The sequence below is a fragment of the Scyliorhinus torazame genome, chromosome 1 (genome assembly GCF_047496885.1).
Source record: "Scyliorhinus torazame isolate Kashiwa2021f chromosome 1, sScyTor2.1, whole genome shotgun sequence".
Lineage (NCBI taxonomy): Eukaryota > Metazoa > Chordata > Chondrichthyes > Carcharhiniformes > Scyliorhinidae > Scyliorhinus > Scyliorhinus torazame.
This window is the reverse complement of record NC_092707.1, coordinates 242,639,568-242,658,719: the sequence shown is the minus strand read 5'-3', so window position 1 is coordinate 242,658,719 and position 19,152 is coordinate 242,639,568.

Below are 19,152 nucleotides of genomic sequence, written 5' to 3'. Positions count from 1 at the left end.
GTGAGCAAACCAATGGCAGCTGCAGTATAATTTGGATAAGTGTGAGGTTATTCACTTTGGAAGCAAAAACAGGAAGGCAGATTACTACCTGAATGGTTGTAAATTGGGAGAGGGGAGTGTGCAGCAGGACCTGGGTGTCCTTGTGCATCATTCGCTGAGGGTAAGCATGCAGGTGCAGCAGGCGGTAAAGGAAGCTAATAGTATAGGCCTTCATTGCGAGAGGTTTCGAATACAGAAGCAGGGATGTGTTGCTGAAATTATACAGGGCCTGGTGAGGCCACACCTAGAATATTGTGTGCAGTTTTGGTCTCCTTTTCTGAGGAAGGATGTTCTTGCTCTCGAGGGAGTGCAGCGAATGTTTACAAGGCTCATTCCTGGTATAGCGGGACTGACGTATGAAGAGAGATTGACTAGGTTGGGATTGTATTCGCTGAGTTCAGACGAATGAGGGGGGACTCTCATAGAGACTTTTAAAATTCTAACAAGACTAGACAGGGTAGATGCAGGGAAGATGTCCCCGATGGTGGGTGTGTCCAGAACCAGGAGTCACAGTCTGAGGATTCGGGGTAGACCATTTAGGACAGAGATGAAGAGACATTTCTTCACCTAAAGGGCGGTGAGCCTGTGGAATCCATTACCACAGGAACATAAGAACATAAGAACTAGGAGCAGGAGTAGGCCATCTGGCCCCTCGAGCCTGCTCCACCATTCAATGAGATCATGGCTGATCTTTTGTGGACTCAGCTCCACTTTCCGGCCCGAACATCATAACCCTTAATCCCTTTATTCTTCAAAAAACTATCTATCTTTATCTTAAAAACATTTAATGAAGGAGCCTTAACTGCTTCATTGGGCAAGGAATTCCATAGATTCACAACCCTTTGGGTGAAGAAGTTCCTCCTAAACTCAGTCCTAAATCTACTTCCCCTTATTTTGAGGCTATGCCCCCTAGTTCTGCTTTCACCCGCCAGTGGAAACAACCTGCCCGCATCTATCCTATCTACTCCCTTCATAATCTTATATGTTTCTATAAGATCCCCCCTCATCCTTCTAAATTCCAACGAGTACAGTCCCAGTCTACTCAACCTCTCCTCGTAATCCAACCCATTCAGCTCTGGGATTAACCTAGTGAATCTCCTCTGCACACCCTCCAGTGCCAGTACGTCCTTTCTCAAGTAAGGAGACCAAAACTGAACTCAATACTCCAGGTGTGGCCTCACTAACACCTTATACAATTGCAGCAGAACCTCCCTAGTCTTAAACTCCATCCCTCTCGCAATGAAGGACAAAATTCCATTTGCCTTCTTAATCACCTGTTGCACCTGAAAACCAACTTTTTGCGACTCATGCACTAGCACACCCAGGTCTCTCTGCACAGCAGCATGTTTTAATATTTTATTTAAATAATAATCTCTTTTGCTGTTATTCCTACCAAAATGGATAACCTCACATTTGTCAACATTGTATTCCATCTGCCAGACCCTAGCACATTCACTTAGCCTATCCAAATCCCTCTGCAGACTTCCAGTATCCTCTGCACTTTTTGCTTTACCACTTATCTTAGTGTCGTCTGCAAACTTGGACACGTTGCCCTTGGTCCCCCAACTCCAAATCATCTATGTAAATTGTGAACAGTTGTGGGCCCAACACTGATCCCTGAGGGACACCACTAGCTACTGATTGCCAACCAGAGAAACACCCATTAATCCCCACTCTTTGCTTTCTATTAATTAACCAATCCTCTATCTATGTACTACTTTCCCCTTAATGCCATGCATCTTTATCTTATGCAACAACCTTTTGTGTGGCACCTTATCAAAGGCTTTCTGGAAATCCAGATATACCACATCCATTGGCTCCCCGTTATCTACCGCACTGTTAATGTCCTCAAAAGATTCCTCTAAATTAGTTAGGCACGACCTGATTTATGAACCCATGCTGCGTCTGTCCAATGGGACAATTTCCATCCAGATGCCTCGCTTTTTCTTCCTTGATGATAGATTCCAGCATCTTCCCTACTACTGAAGTTAAGCTCACTGGCCTATAATTACCCGCTTTCTGCCTACCTCCTTTTTTAAACAGTGGTGTCACGTTTGCTAATTTCCAATCCGCCGGGACCACCCCAGAGTCTAGTGAATTTTGGTAAATTATCACTAGTGCATTTGCAATTTCCCTAGCCATCTCTTTTAGCACTCTGGGATGCATTCCATCAGGTCCAGGAGACTTGTCTACCTTTAGCCCCATTAGCTTGCCCATCACTACCTCCTTGGTGATAACAATCCTCTCAAGGTCCTCACCTGTCATAGCCTCATTTCCATCAGTCACTGACATGTTATTTGTGTCTTCCACTGTGAAGACCGACCCAAAAAACCTGTTCAGTTCCTCAGCCATTTCCTCATCTCCCATTATTAAATCTCCCTTCTCATCCTCTAAAGGACCAATATTTACCTTAGCCACTCTTTTTTGTTTTATGTATTTGTAGAAACTTTTACTCTCTATTTTTATATTCTGAGCAAATTTACTCTCATAATCTATCTTACGCTTCTTTATAGCTTTTTTAGTAGCTTTCTGTTGCCCCCTAAAGATTTCCCAGTCCTCTAGTCTCCCACTGATCTTTGCTACTTTGTATGTTTTTTCCTTCAATTTGATATTCTTCCTTATTTCCTTAGATATCCACGGTCGATTTTCCCTCTTTTTACCGTCCTTCCTTTTTGTTGGTATAAACCTTTGCTGAGCACTGTGAAAAATCACTTGGAAGGTTCTCCGCTGTTCCTCAACTGTTTCACTATAAAGTCTTTGCTCCCAGTCTACCTTAGCTAGTTCTTCTCTCATCCCATTGTAATCTCCTTTGTTTAAGCACAAAACACTAGTGCTTGATTTTACCTTCTCACCCTCCATCTGTATTTTAAATTCCACCATATTGTGATCGCTCCTTCCGAGAGGATCCCTAACTATGAGATCCTGAATCAATCCTGTCTCATTACACAGGACCAGATCTAGGACCGCTTGTTCCCTCGTAGGTTCCATTACATACTGTTCTAGGAAACTATCGCGGATACATTCTATAAACTCCTCCTCAAGGCTGCCTTGACCGACCTGGTTAAACCAATCAACATGTAGATTAAAATCCCCCATGATAACTGCTGTACCATTTCTACATGCATCTGTTATTTCTTTGTTTATTGCCTGCCCCACCATAATGTTACTATTTGGTGGCCTATAGATTACTCCTATCAGTGACTTTTTCGCCTTACTATTCCTGATTTCCACCCAAATAGATTCAACCTTATCCTCCATAGCACCGATGTCATCCCTTACTGTTGCCTGGATGTCATCCTTAAATAACAGAGCTACACCACCTCCCTTACCATCCACTCAGTCCTTCCGAAAAGTTTGATACCCTCGGATATTTAACTCCCAGTCGTAACCATCCTTTAACCATGTTTCAGTAATGGCCACTAAATCATAGTCATTCACGATGATTTGCGCCATCAACTCATTTACCTTATTCCGGATACTACGAGCATTCAGGTAAAGTACACTCATGTTGGCTTTTTTACCCCTGTTCTGAATCTTAACACCTCGATCAGTAACCTCTAAGTTATATTTCCTCTTAACCTTTCTCCTAATTTTCCTTGTCGTCGAACCCATATCTTCCTGTAACAACCTGCCGCGTCGCTTACCATTAACGTTTTCACTTCCCGTTTTATTTCTTTTAGTATTCCTGGTCCTATTCACTGAGCTCCCCTCAGTCACTGTACCTTGTACTGTCGCCCTTTTTGATTTTTGACTGTGGCTTCTCTGCCTTACACTTTCCCCCTTACTGCCTTTTATTTCTGTCCCTGTTTTACTACCTTTTATTTCTGTCCCTGTTTTACTACCTTCCAACTTCCTGCATCGGTTCCCATCCCCCTGCCTCATTAGTTTAAACTCTCCCCAACAGCTCTAGCAAACACCCCCCCTAGGACATCGGTTCCAGTCCTGCCCAGGTGCAGACCGTCCGGTTTGTACTGGTCCCACCTCCCCCAGAACTGGTTCCAATGTCCCAGGAATTTGAATCCCTCCCTCTTGCACCATCTCTCGAGCCACGTATTCATCCTCTCTATCCTGACATTCCTACTCTGACTAGCTCGTGGCACTGGTAGCAATCCTGAGATTACGACCTTTGAGGTCCTACTTTTTAGTTTAACTCCTAGCTCCCTAAATTCAGCTTGTGGGACCTCGTCCCGTTTTCTACCTATATCGTTGGTGCCTATGTGCACCACGACAGCTGGCTGTTCACCCTCCCCCCCCCAGAATGTCCTGCAGCCGCTCCGAGACATCCTTGACCCTTGCACCAGGGAGGCAACATACCATCCTGGAGTCTTGATTGCATCCGCAGAACCGCCTGTCTATTTCCCTTACGATTGAGTCCCCTATCACTATAGCCCTGCCATTCTTCTTCCTGTCCAGCTGCGCAGCAGAGCCAGCCACGGTGCCATGAACCTGGCTGCTGCTGCCTTCCCCTGGTGAGCCATCTCCCTCAACAGTATCCAAAGCGGTATATCTGTTTTGCAGGGAGATGACCGCAGAGGACACCTGCACTGCCTTCCTACTCTTGCTCTGTCTTTTGGTCACCCATTTTCTATCTCCCTCAGTACCTTTCACCTGCGGTGTGGCATACTCGCTAAACGTGCTATCCACGAGGTCCTCAGCATCACGGATGCTCCAAAGTGAGTCCATCCGCAGCTCCAGAGCCGTCAAGTGGTCTAACAGGAGCTGCAACTGGACACACTTCTTGCACGTGAAGGAGCCAGGGACTGTGGACGTGTCCCTGAGCTCCCACATCGCACACGAGGAGCATGGCACGGGTTTGAGATCTCCTGCCATGTCTTAAACCTTCGGTTAACTTCAACAATTTCAATTTCCCCCCCAAAAAAATTTAAATAAATAAATAAACAACGAAGAAAAAAATAAATAAATATACCAATGAAAAGAAACAGAAAAACAGAAACACTACTTACCAGTCACAAAAAGCACCTCCTCCCAACCCAGCTTCAAATTCCCACCTCGATTCAAATTCCCAAACTCACTCTTTGCTGTCTCACTCCTGGCTGTCTTCTCTCTGGCTCACTGGGAGAACTCACTGGGAGAGTAGCTGAGGCTGAGACATTGAATATATTCACGAGGCGCTAGATATGGCACTTGTGGAGAATGGGATCAAAGGCTATGGGGAAAAAGCAGGATTAGGCTATTGAGTTGGACGATCAGCCATGAGCGTGACGAATGGCGGAGCAGGCTCGAAGGGCTGAATGGTCTCCTTCTGCTCCTATCTTCTGTGTATCTTTTCCTCCTCTTGTGGGGAAGACGATAACTCAGAGACTTAGTTTAAGAATAAGAGGGTCTAACTTTTAAGATGGAGCTGAGGAGAATTTATTTTCTCTCAAGAGGGTTGTTCGTCTGTGGAATTCTCTTGCCCAAAAAGCAAGGGGAAATTGAAATTGTTGAAGTTAACCGAAGGTTTAAGACATGGCAGGAGATCCCAGACCCGTGTCATGCTGGATCACTGAGTTTATTCATGCCTGAGTTGGACAGATTTTTTGATCTGCCAGGGAGTCAAGGGTTATTGGGGCAGACAGGAAGCTGCAGCTGAGACTACAACCTGATCAATCATGATGTTATAAAATGGCAGAGCAGGCTGGAAGGGGTGAAAGGCCTACTCCTAACTCCTATGTTCGGTTACTTGTGACATCAATTCAACAAGACTGTGAAGTACCAGGTGATGGTGCTTCATCTTTTGCCGTCACCAGCTCTCTGGGCAACTCCCATCTGACCATTACCAAGGGCTTGTGTGTGTGCCACCCTGCCGGTTTCCTGGGGGCCTCCTCCAATAAGGGCAGCATGATAGCACAGTGGATAGCACTGTGGCTTCACAGCGCCATGGTCCCAGATTCGATTCCCCGCTGGGTCACTGTCTGTGCAGAGTCTGCACGTTCTCCCCGTGTCTGCGTGGGTTTCCTCCGGGTGCTCCGGTTTCCTCCCACAGTCCACAGATGTGCAGGTTAGGTGGATTGGCCATGATAAATTGCCCTTTAGTGACCAAAAAGGTTAGGAGGGGTTATTGTGTTACGGGGATAGGGTGGAAGTGAGGGCTTAAGTGGTTCGGTGCAGACTCAATGGGCCGAATGGTCTCCTTCTGCACTGTATGTGGAATGTGACCTGGCTGGCTATAGCTATAGGCCCATTCCCCCAGTCCACTGCCTCTCCCCTGGAGTTGTGGGCTCTCCTCCTGCAATGAGAAAAGGCAAAGTGTTCTGAGTGTGAGAATGAGTGCCAAGGATGGAGTGTGAACATTTGAGGTGGATAACGTGAGGGATGGGTGCGGGAGGGCAACAAGATGCCTGTTGGCTGTTCCGATGTAAATCTGAGGAGGTGCCTGGAGAGAAAGGTATGTGTAGGAACTGCAAGTTGTGTCAGTCAACTGAGTGCAGTGCAGGAGAATACAAGGGATTCAGAGCGATGGCTGTCATCAGAGAGTGGTACGGTGCTCACCTTTCAGACCGAAAGAGATCAAAACCTTTCAGCATGTAAATGAAGGGCCTGATGGCTGTTTTAGAACTGTTCAAACAGCCTGCTCTGATTGCCAGAAAAAGATCCATTGTTAAAAAGATTTAAAGACATTCTCGTAGAGTCAGATGCAAAAGGATTTATAATATGATAATCTTTATTGTCACAAGTAGGCTTACATTAACACTGCAATGAAATTACTGCACAAAGTCCCTAATCGCCACACTCCGGCACCTGTTCACGTACACTGAGGGAGAATTCAGAATGACCAATTCACCTAACAGCACGTCTTTTGGGACTTGTGGGAGGAAACGTGATACTCCATAATAGCTTCACTCCATTGTTGAAATGCAACTGGGGCATGCTGCAAGGCCCAATTAATGTAAACATGGCCCAAAGCACCACTTTGAGCAGGTCTGCAGCCTGTCTGTTTGGGTGCTGCTGACAAGCAGCGGTCCCCACGAAAACAAAAACCTTTAGACTAAGATGTTTGCTTTATGGTGGCTTCCCAACACTTCACTGCTCTCTTCACTGGGGAGTTTGATTCTGTTTATTGCTGTTCTCTGGTAGATTTGTTATTCAATTCTTCGTGAATTGCATTAAGAGCGATTGACTTGCAGAACGCAGTGGGTTATTGCATCTGCAAGATGGCGGCATCTATCTTGTCGCAAAATGGACTTGGTGTGTGTAAAAGCAAAAATAAAAGTCACAATTTAATTTTTGCAAACGGTGCCAATAAAGTCAGCAGCCAGGGTGAACAGGTTTATTTGATAATTTATTTTGTAATTGTGATCTATGTGTACTGGTAGTGTTATTTTATCCAAAAGATTACTTACATAGATCCCAGCAGACAATCTCGAACAATTTCAGTGAAGGGATAAGATGCTAAGTCCTGAGAACAATCCTTAAAGGGGCAGGTCTAGGTTGATTGATGATGTTTTAATTGGTTTTTTTTGTAAGGTATTACTCGCTGAAGGCTAGGAATAAAATTACATTACCAAAAATGTTGTGTTCCTAGATTCGTTTTCAGTCCTCAGTGGACAGACTGTCCATTTTCCTGCAAGAGCACTGTCACCAACCGTTTTATAGCACTTTCAAATATTTAAACCTCCACTGTGCAGGCCAGTGCAGGCTTGGTGTAGTTAATGGAATGGCAAATGAAACAGGGGACTGCATGCTGTATTTTCCTGTCAATGAACAATCGCATTTCACTAAGACTGAACAAAAACCAATAAGGGCATTAGACATAGACTCCAGCCATGATTCAATGTGCTTGCATTGTGTAAAATATTCAGATGAATGTGAGTCACACATGATTCAAATCATATTGACTTATTCCATTCCATGTTTCTCAATATTTTGACATCCTACCACGTTTGACGCCTGGTTCTCTAGCATTGGCCCTGAATTTCCTTGTGTTTTCCCCTTTGTGCGCGTAAGTAGAGTATCAGACGAACTTGCAACCATGCTATGACATGCAAGTAAAAACTGCCTCTCTGCTGTGAATATTGGTTAACACAATACTCAATGTGGCTGTGCTAAGCTATTCTTTGCTTAAGTTGAACATGTGTAGGATACCGTACCAGATATTGTTCTTTGATTTGTGAGGCACTGAATGCAGGGTGAGGGATAGTATGTCAGCAATGTACTGGCAGTGGGACAAGATTCCGCTCTCCGCAGATGATTCATTATTTTTACACACGTTTTAAATGTCTTTGAGAATTGGATCCAGTAAGTAATATTTCATGGCACTAAATTTGTGTTTTTAATTCCACTGACAATGAATTATTTCACTGGGAGGAAATTGGAGTTTGTAATAGTGCAATAATTTATGGCTATTTGATAGGTTTTATTGTGAGCAAGTTTCTTTCTGCATGCTCCTGCCAGTGGGAAAAGTGTGAACCCCTCCCCCCCATTGCTATCCAAAATTCTGCTGTGGCTCTAACTACTGGGCACTGGGCTGACCAAATTGGGTGGGGGGAATGGACATCGGTGTGAGAAACAGCGGGAAATGGTTTCAATTTCCACAATGTTATGGTGCATTCTATGATAATGGGTATTGCCTGAAAATCACCCAGCAGCTCCCCGCAACCACCCCGCCCCCCCAAATCTCACTCATCACTGGAATTAAGCGGAGCTACCATGTCTATATTGTAAATCCGCTCACCATTTTCTCAAGATCTCCAGGTCCTCCGTTCATTACTCTGCTGGGCTGATCTTAATAGTTTGGACAATGTGATCAGTGGGATTTTTCTCCCCCAGGTTTGAATCTTCTTCACCACTTAGAATTTCTCATATCTAACAGCTTTACGATCAATTTACATGAAAAATGTTGTGTAGTATATACCCCACCCCCTGCCATACTCCCCAACTCCCAGCCCGGCATCCACACATCAGCGGCCCACCTAGGGCAATGCCCACAGTAGCCCCTAAGAGGGCGCCGGGCGGGGGTCGCGGAGTGTACCGTTGGCAAGGGCATCAGCAGCTGACGGTACCTCTATCATTAGGGACAGGCGCCAGGGCCAGAGGCCCCCACGGTGCTGGCCACCGAAGGGGCTAGGGGTGTGGACTTGCGGGGAGGGGGATGTGGGGTGCGGACTTGCAGGGAGGGGCAGAGTCACGGTGCCAACCGGGGGCACTGTGTACCCCACTGGACCTGGTTGGGCATGGGGGATATGCACCATATTAACATGTCGGCCTTTTACCCCCTGCAGACAATGGATATTGGAATTCAGCCAGCAATGGTGGCCTTCCTGCTGGTCGCTCTGGGGGGATGCCCGATGACTGTATGAGCTGGAGCTGCTCGAGGAGGAGGAAGCTACAGCAGTGGAACAGGAGGTAGCCGCCCAGGATGGAGATCCGGCTGCCCTCCAGGCCGAGGAGGAGGAGGTGCCAAAGAGGCGCCACACGAGGCCTCGCGTGTACCGGCAACACCTGTCATTTGAGGACATGCCGGACTGGGCATGCTGTCAAAGACTCCGGCTGAGCAGAGAGACAGTGCGATATATCTAACAGATGATGGTACACCTGGCACCGTGTGGGTATGGGGGAGGATACCCGCTCCCGGTGACCGTCAAGGTGATAGTCGCCCTGAACCTTTACGCCACGGGGTCCTTATAGTCGTTGAGTGGAGACCTGTCCGGGATCTCACAGACCTCGATGCACACGGTGCAACCTCAGTGTCACAGGCGCCCTCTATGCCCAGGCGGCTCAATACATCCATTTCAATGTGGACCGAGCCCACCAGGATGCCCGGGTAAGAGGGGGTGATCGATGGGATGCATGCCCCCATATGAGCACCTGCAGATGATAGGCTGCTCTACACAAACCAAAAGGGTTCCACTCGATGAACGTGCTGCTGATATGTGACCATCAGCTGCGCATCATACATGTCTGCATCCGATACCCGGGCTGTGTGCATGACATCTTCATCCTGGCACACTCGATGATTCCTGACATGTTTGAGACGTACCCTCCCCCGCTGGGGTTTGGCTCCTGGGTGACAGGGGTTATCCACTGCAGCTGTGGCTGATGACACCTATCCGGAGGCCACAGACCAATGCGGAGACCTGCTACAACGACGCCCATGGAGCGACCAGGTCCGTGATCGAGCGGTGCTTGGGGCTCCTGAAGATGCAGTTCAGGTGCCTGGACCGCTCTGGAGGGGTCCTCCCATCCAGTGTGGTGCTGAGAAGGTTGCCCGTATCATGGTGGCCTGCTGCATCCTCCACAACATTGCACAACAGAGGGGCGACTTGCTGCCAGACCTCGTCCAACGAGGAGGATGCAGAGGAGGGCGAGGATGGGCGGGCCATGAAGTCCAGGCAGGCACAGAAGGCCGCACAACGTGTGCACAGGACCAACTCGCACAAGACGCTCTGATCACCTCCGGGTTCAGCAACTGGAAAGGTGGGGGAACTAGCCAGGGACAAGGACACTGCATCCCACCTCCACAGCCCCCCCCCCCCCCCCCCCCCCAGCCATCCCCTCACCTGCTACTCCCTCCGTGATATCTACCTGCCGCACTACGGGGTGCGGGCCCTGGGTTGGCAGTAACAGCGGGTCTGGTCCATGCGATGGGGGATGATGACAACCTGCTCTGCGATGAAGTCTGTCCGTTTGACAGCAAATTACCCCTGCCCACGGTAGCACTTTCCATCGTCCACATGGGTGATCCCTGCATGCGAGCTGGCCATTCCATCACACGGTGCCATCAATTCCCTGGGGTGATGAAGGTGGGGCTGGTCGGGGAGGGAGGATGGGAAGCCCAGGCCACCCATAACATCCACCCATTCCCTCTCCCCTCTCTGGCCAGCACTGAAAAGCCCACCCCTCACAGCCATCTGACAGAGCACCGAGGCAGGTTGTAACAGTGGTAACAGGTGTTTAATGTGAGAACATATATACAGATTTGTGCCCTAGCCTCATAACTAAACTGTGCCCAGCACCCTTGCCAACTTAACTGGTGGCTACCTTTCTAGCCTTATGGGCCTTGACTTGCTGCCAGACCTCGTCCAATGAGGAGGATGCAGAGGAGGGCGAAGGCTACATCTAGGTTGTTCCCCAGACGGTGCAACAGGAGTGGAGGCGGCCTGCTGCGAATCCCGCTCTGCGCCCTGGCGTCCCCATTGGCGGGCGTCTTCTGAGGTGACCGGGCCTGGATGGGCCTAGCTTCTGCTTGGGCGTCCCAGGTGGCATAGTGTCGATCTGTTCTGCCCGCTGCCCACCAGATGCACCAGCGGCAGGAGGGGGGTAGTCCGAGATGCTGCGCTGTTCGGCACCTCCCCTGAGAGAGTCACCGGCACGGGTCCCATCACCTGTTCCTCCCTCGGACTGCTCAGGAAGTGTCGTGTTTCTTGTTTTATACTGTGTCTGCTCTTGTCTGTGATTGGCTGTCGTGTTATGTGTGCTAATTGGTCCGTTGCTCTGTCTATCATTATGTATGTGTTATGATGTATGTTTGAATATCATGACAGGGTGTGAGTGGCGCTATCCCCTGAGGCTCCCCCGCCACTTGGCGCTTGGATGCTCGCCGACATTCCCTCATGTAGTCCCTGGCTCTGCGACTGCATCTCCACAATCAATGGTGTGGTGACATACATCACTGTAAGTACACAAAGGGTTAATGTACATACACTACACCTAGCTAGACACTAGAGGGAGCACCAGAGACATGACACACAGACAGTCAACCAATAGGTCAGTAAGATAGGACACGACCAATGGGCAGTCACAGTACGCACAGAGGTGACACTACCACAGGGGGGCATTACACCAACCCATATAAAAGGACACATCACACATGCTCAGTCTCTTTCCAGTGGAGACTCTCAGTGAGCACAGACACAGGGTTGATTGAACATCACTCCCACCACGTGGATTGTAGCAGATTGGTTCATCAGTCTGAGTAGCTACAGCAGGATTAACAGGAGAGTCGAATCCAAGTAGGAGAATTGTTAATAGTTTAATAAACGTGTTAAAGCTATCTCCAAGTCTGAACCTTCCTTTGTCAGAGTGCACATCAAGGAAGCCGCTTATGCTATGTCAGGAGCATAACAAAACAAATGGGACTGTCCGTTCCAGAAGCTCGGGACCCATCTGGACAGCAGCTACACTTCATTGGGTCGGCCCGCCCTCCGACTGTCCGCCCCTTGGGTGTTCCTACCTCCACTGCTGTACCGGGTCAGCTGTGTGGTGCGCACCAGAGAGTGTCCCAGGAGCCTCTTCACTAAAGTGCCCAACCGAGGCGAGTGCCTCTGGGAGTGCTGGGACAGCTGTGACGGGAAGTCATCCCCGGACTCGAGCTGCGGGGTGTCCTGAGTCTCGGGCTGAGGGCTGGTGTCTGAGTTGCTCTCAGCGTCACTGCTCGGCTCACCGGGGGGTCCGGCTGTGGCACTGGTTAGGGGCAGTGGTCGCCAGAAGGACCTGCCCCAACTCCAGCATGTCCTGTAAGGCACAAGACAAGATCCCGGACCGGGGGTGGGGGGTGTGGGGGGGGGGGGGGGGGAGATCAGGGTGGTATAGGTGTGAGGGTGGTGGGGGGCTGAGGGTGAGGGAGGTGTGGGGGTGGGGGTGAGGGTGGAGAGAGGGTGAGGGTGGTGTGAGGGTGAGGGTGATGTGGGGGTGCGGGTGGTGTGGGAGTGAGGGTGGTGTGGGGGTGAGGGTGGTGTGTTAGTGAGGGTGGTGTGTTAGTGAGGGTGGTGTGGGGGTGAGGGTGGTGTGGGGGTGAGGGTGGTGTGGGGGTGAGGGTGGTGTGGGGAGAGAGGGTGGTGTGGGAGAGAGGGTGGTGTGGGAGAGAGGGTGGTGTGGGAGTGAGGGTGGTGTGGGAGTGAGGGTGGTGTGGGAGTGAGGGTGGTGTGGGACTGAGGGTGGTGTGGGAGTGAGGATAAGGGTGGTGTGGGAGTGAGGGTGGTGTGGGAGTGAGGGTGGTGTGGGAGTGAGGGTGGTGTGGGGGTGAGGGTGGTGTGTTAGTGAGGGTGGTGTGGGGGTGAGGGTGGTGTGGGGGTGAGGGTGGTGTGGGGGTGAGGGTGGTGTGGGAGTGAGGGTGGTGTGGGAGTGAGGGTGGTGTGGGGGTGAGGGTGGTGTGGGGGTGAGGGTGGTGTGGGGGTGAGGGTGCTGTGGGAGTGAGGGTGGTGTGGGAGAGAGGGTGGTGTGGGAGTGAGGGTGGTGTGGGAGTGAGGGTGGTGTGGGAGTGAGGGTGGTGTGGGACTGAGGGTGGTGTGGGAGTGAGGATAAGGGTGGTGTGGGAGTGAGGGTGGTGTGGGAGTGAGGGTGGTGTGGGAGTGAGGGTGGTGTGGGAGTGAGGGTGGTGTGGGAGTGAGGGTGGTGTGGGAGTGAGGGCGGTGAGGGGGTGAGGGTGGTGTGGGAGTGAGGATGAGGGTGGTGTGGGGGTGAGGGTGGTATGGGGGTGAGGGTGGTGTGGGAGTGAGGATGAGGGTGGTGTGGGGGTGAGGGTGGTGTGGGGGTGAGGGTGGTGTGGGAGTGAGGGTGGTGTGGGAGTGAGGGTGGTGTGGGAGTGAGGGTGGTGTGGGAGTGAGGGTGGTGTGGGAGTGAGGATGAGGGTGGTGTGGGAGTGAGGATGAGGGTGGTGTGGGAGAGAGGGTGGTGTGGGAGTGAGGGTGGTGTGGGAGTGAGGGTGGTGTGGGAGTGAGGGTGGTGTGGGAGTGAGGGTGGTGTGGGAGTGAGGATGAGGGTGGTGTGGGAGTGAGGGTGGTGTGGGAGTGAGGGTGGTGTGGGGGTGAGAGTGGTGTGGGAGTGAGGGTGGTGTGGGAGTGAGGGTGGTGTGGGAGTGAGGATGGTGTGGGAGTGAGGATGAGGGTGGTGAGGGGGTGAGGGTGGTGTGGGAGTGAGGATGAGGGTGGTGTGGGGGTGAGGGTGGTGTGGAGGTGAGGGTGGTGTGGGAGTGAGGATGAGGGTGGTGTGGGAGTGAGGGTGGTGTGGGAGTGAGGATAGTGTGGGAGTGAGGGTGGTGAGGGAGTGAGGGTGGTGAGGGGGTGAGGGTGGTGTGGCAGTGAGGCTGGTATGGGGGTGAGGGTGGTGTGGGAGTGAGGGTGGTGTGGGAGTGAGGGTGGTGTGGGAGTGAGGATGGTGTGGGAGTGAGGCTGGTATGGGGGTGAGGGTGGTGTGGGGGTGAGGGTGGTGTGGGGGTGAGGATGAGGGTGGTGAGGGGGTGAGGGTGGTGTGGGAGTGAGGATGGTGTGGGAGTGAGGGTGGTGTGGGAGTGAGGATGAGGGTGGTGTGGGAGTGAGGGTGGTGTGGGGGTGAGGGTGGTGTGGGGGTGAGAGTGGTGTGGGAGTGAGGGTGGTGTGGGGGTGAGGGTGGTGTGGGGGTGAGAGTGGTGTGGGAGTGAGGGTGGTGTGGGAGTGAGGGTGGTGTGGGAGTGAGGGTGGTGTGGGAGTGAGGGTGGTGTGGGAGTGAGGATGGTGTGGGAGTGAGGATGAGGGTGGTGAGGGGGTGAGGGTGGTGAGGGGGTGAGGGTGGTGAGGGGGTGAGGGTGGTGTGGGAGTGAGGATGGTGTGGGAGTGAGGGTGGTGTGGGAGTGAGGATGAGGGTGGTGTGGGAGTGAGGGTGGTGTGGGAGTGAGGGTGGTGTGGGAGTGAGGGTGGTGTGGGAGTGAGGGTGGTGTGGGAGAGAGGGTGGTGTGGGAGTGAGGGTGGTGTGGGAGAGAGGGTGGTGTGGGAGAGAGGGTGGTGTGGGGGTGAGAGTGGTGTGGGGGTGAGGGTGGTGTGGGGGTGAGGGTGGTGTGGGGGTGAGGGTGGTGTGGGAGTGAGGGTGGTGTGGGGGTGAGAGTGGTGTGGGGGTGAGGGTGGTGTGGGGGTGAGGGTGGTGTGGGGGGTGAGGGTGGTGTGGGGGTGAGGGTGGTGTGGGGGTGAGGGTGGTGTGGCTCTCCACCTCCAACCCCCAGCACCAACTAAGATCTAAACTCTCCCCTAGTCTCCACACTTTCCCCCCAATCTCCTCCGTCCTCTCCAAAACCTACCCCACCACGCCAAAGTCTACGATCTGCACCCTCTCTGCCCCCCTCCCTCTAGCTTCTCTCCCTCCCCCTCCCTCCACCCCTCTCTCCCCCTCCCTCCAGATTCTCTCTCCCCCTCCCTCCTGCCTCTCTCGCCCCCTCCCTCCAGTCTCTCTCTCCCTCTCCCTCCAGATTCTCTCTCCCCGTCCCTCTTGCCTCTCTCTCCCCCTCCCTCCAGTCTCTCTCTCCCTCTCCCTCCAGATTCTCTCTCCCCCTCCCGCCAGCCTCTCTCTCCACCTCCCTCCAGACTCTCTCCCCCTCCCTTGAGACTCTCTCCCCCTACCTTCAGACTCTCTCGCCCCCTCCCTCCACACTCTCTCCCATCCCTCCAGACTCTCTCCCCCTCCCTCCAGACTTTCTCCCTCTCCCTCCAGACTCTCTCCCTTTCCCTCCAACCTCTCTCCCTCTCCCTCCAACCTCTCTCCCTCCAGCCTCTCTCCCTCGCCCTCCAGACTCTCTTGCCCCCTCCTTCCAGACTCTCTCCCTCTCCCTCCAGACCCTCTCCCTCCAGACTCTCTCCCTCCAGACTCTCTCCCTCCAACCTCTCTCCCTCTCCCTCCAGCCTCTCTCCCTCGCTCTCCAAACTCTCTGCCTCGCCCTCCAGACTCTCTCGCCCCCTCCCTCCAGCCTCTCTCCCTTGCCCTCCAGACTCTCTTGCCTCCTCCCTCCAGACTCTCTCCCTCTCCCTCCAGACTCTCTCCCTCCAACCTCTCTCCCTCTCCCTCCAGCCTCTCTCCAAACTCTCTGCCTCGCCCTCCAGACTCTCTCGTCCCCTCCCTCCAGACTCTCTGCCTCACTCTCCAGACTCTCTCGTCCCCTCCCTCCAGACTCTCTGCCTCGCTCTCCAGCCTCTCTGCCTCGCCCTCCAGACTCTCTGTCCCCCCTCCCTCCAGACTCTCTCCCCCTCCCTCCAGACTCTCTCTCCCCCTCCCTCCAGACTCTCTCTCCCCCTCCCTCCAGACTCTCTCCCACTCCCTCCAGACTCTCTCGCCCCCTCCCTCCAGCCTCTCTCATCTCCTTCTAGCCTCTCTCCTTCCACCTCCCACCCTCTGCCTCCCCCACCCCTTCCAGCCTCTCTCTCCCCTCAGCCCTCCCCTTCTCCATTCTCCAGGCCTTGGCCTAAGGCCTCTGACATCTCCAAGACCTTTTCCACAGGCCTGTTCCTGCGTTGGGCCTCCGAGCTCCTTCGTCAGGTCTTGATCCGACAATCCAACTTCCGCAAGGCTCCTTCCACAGGCTTGCTGTTGTGGTGGGCCACCGAGCCCTTGCGGAAGGCCTCCGACGTCCTTAAGGTTATCCTATGATGCTCTTCCCGTTCCGGGCCTCTGAACTCTCGGGCCAGGCCTCCGATTTCCCCAAGGCTTTTCCCACGGGACTGCTCCCATCATGATTTCAGTTTCTGACTGCCCAGTTAAAGGAGATCACCCACTGAAGCTGCCAACTCAAGGGGCCTCAGCTTGATTAAATAGGGAGTCACAAAAACCCTCGGAGTTTACTGAGGTTCCAATAAATTGATGGTCTAGAATGCACTGGCTGTTTCCCAGGTTCACAGCTCATTGCAGAACTTCAATGCAGAGCGTTCAAACCCGACAATGTTTTATCTTTTAAAACTAGAAGCTGAGTTGGTCATGAATCAATTTTTGTTTCTGAAATATTTAACATGTATCATGAGAAATGTAAAATCAAGCTTAAAAACCCATTAACATGCCAGCTTGCAAATGCTTAGCATATTCAAATGATACTGTTGCCAAAACATTGCACCCCACTGATTGGTTTTGAAATTCATTTGCTAATTCATTTCCCATTCCGCAGGTTTGTTCATATTGTTTTGTAATTTGTCACAGTTCCCCTGGTGGGGGCGTAGCGGGGGTGGAGGAGCAGGAGTGTGGTGATATGTATCACTGTAAATACACAAGGGGTTAGTGTAAATACACTAAGACTAAGTAAACACTAGAGGGAGCACCGGAGATGTCATGACATGCAGACATACAGCTAATGAACACATAGAATAGGACACGACCAATGGGCAGTCAAGACACCCAGAGGTGACACTACCACAAGGGGGCATTACACAACCCAAATATAAGGACGGGGCACACATGCTCTGTCTCTTTCCACAGGCGACATTTAGAGAGTAGGACGGGCAGATCAGAGGCATCACACCCACCACGTGGCTTAGAGCAGACTGGTTAGTTAGACTGAGTTACTATAGCAAGATTAGCAGGAGAGTCGAACTCATAGAGAACTGTGCTAATGGTTCAATAAATCACATTGAACTTACTTCAAAGTCTGGAGTATCATTTGGTCAAAGCTGCATCAAGTTGCTGCCTGTGTTATCCCAGAGTACATAACACAACATGGTACCAGTAGTGCCTGTTGAATCTATATAGTTCAACTCAGCAAGCTCCGTGACTACCAGCAACAGCACCCAGGCAAGATGATCGAGATTCCGGTTTCTCAGCAGCTCAGGTACCAAGGCAATCTCAGTGCCAACTGGTGTGCATTCAAGCAGAGATTTGAGATTTACATGGTAGCATCCAACCTAGATGGCGTGGCCGATGCTGAGAAGATAGATCTTCTACTCACTATTGCGAGTGAAAGTGCAACAGAAATCTTCAACTCCTTCAAGTACTCCAAAGGGCAAGACAAGAGAGACTTCCAGACAGTTCTGGACAAGTTTGAAAACTACTGTGAGGGGAACACAACAGAAATGGGTAAAACTGGCGCCTATACTCACCACGAGGCAAAGGTAGGCTTGCAAAGGTAGGCTTGCAACAGAAGCAAATGGCACTTTTGATTGGCAGCCATGTTGCGCAAGGAGCCGCACATGCGCAGTTCCCGAGAAGACGCGATCCGGCAAACCAGTGTTTTGCGCATGCGCGAGAAGCCGCACATGCACACTTGCGCAAAGAGCGCACAGTGAAGGAAATGCGATCTGCGCATGCGTAATCCATTCCTACGCTGTACGTCACAAGCGTCATGACGTCAGAGGCCCCGGACCATGCCCACTTTAAGGGGAAATGTCTGAAAATAGTGAAAAAAAATGTTCAAGTCAGAAAACACAATTCTTTCACCTGGAACGACAGCCCAATGCCTGAACTTCGACCAGTAGCTGAAGGTAACCTCCGCAGAACCCTGCAACAAGGAGTTAGCACCGCCTTAAGAGATAATTTAGTCCTTGAAGACTACGACTCAGACGATGATTTAATCGTTGGACGTGGCGACCTCAATACCAAATCCGACACAGTCATGGACTGGTTCTTCGGATTTGAGGATCCTCAGCCCAGCACAGACGACATCCCGACCCATGAGTACAGGATTCAGCTGTGGCCTGACGCCAAGAGACAGAGAGCAGTACAAGCCCACAGAGAGCGGCCTGACGCCAAGAGACAGAGAGCGGTACAAGCCCACAAAGAGCGGCCTGACACCAAGACTGTGGTCCACGCACCAGGAAGAGTCCCCGACTCCACACAGAGAGTGATCCACGCACCATGAAGAGTCCCCGACTCCGCAAAGAAAGCGATGACAGACTCCACAGCGAGACCACTGCACGTCTCAACACAGAGAACACAGATCGATTCCACAGCGAGACCACTGCATGTCTCCACACAGGGAACGATGCCAGACTCCACAGAGAGTGCGATACAAGCCTCCACAGCGAGCTCGTTGACAGACTCCACGATGGAAGCAACGCAAGACTCCAGAGCGCAGTCCTTGCATGAACAAGACCATGAAGGTCTAGCAACCTTATCTGAGCAACCAGCAGCAGACGATGCAAGTCTGCCACGCTCAAATGCACAGCAAGACGACTATGACAGTCTACAATGCTCAAGTGGAAAACAAAAAGACTATGACAGTCTACCCAGATTATTTGAGCCACCAGAAGAAGACTCTGACAGTCTAAACAGCTCACCTAACCGACAAGAAGACACTGAAGGTCTACCCACTGTATGTGCAACAAGTGACAAAGGCTTCACAATTCCCATACAAGATGTGCGACATCTCAGCGAGACTGACAGATCTCAGCTAGTATGCACAGAGGCACTCGACATTCAAAGTGACTCCAGTGACACCCCGTTAATTCAAACCTC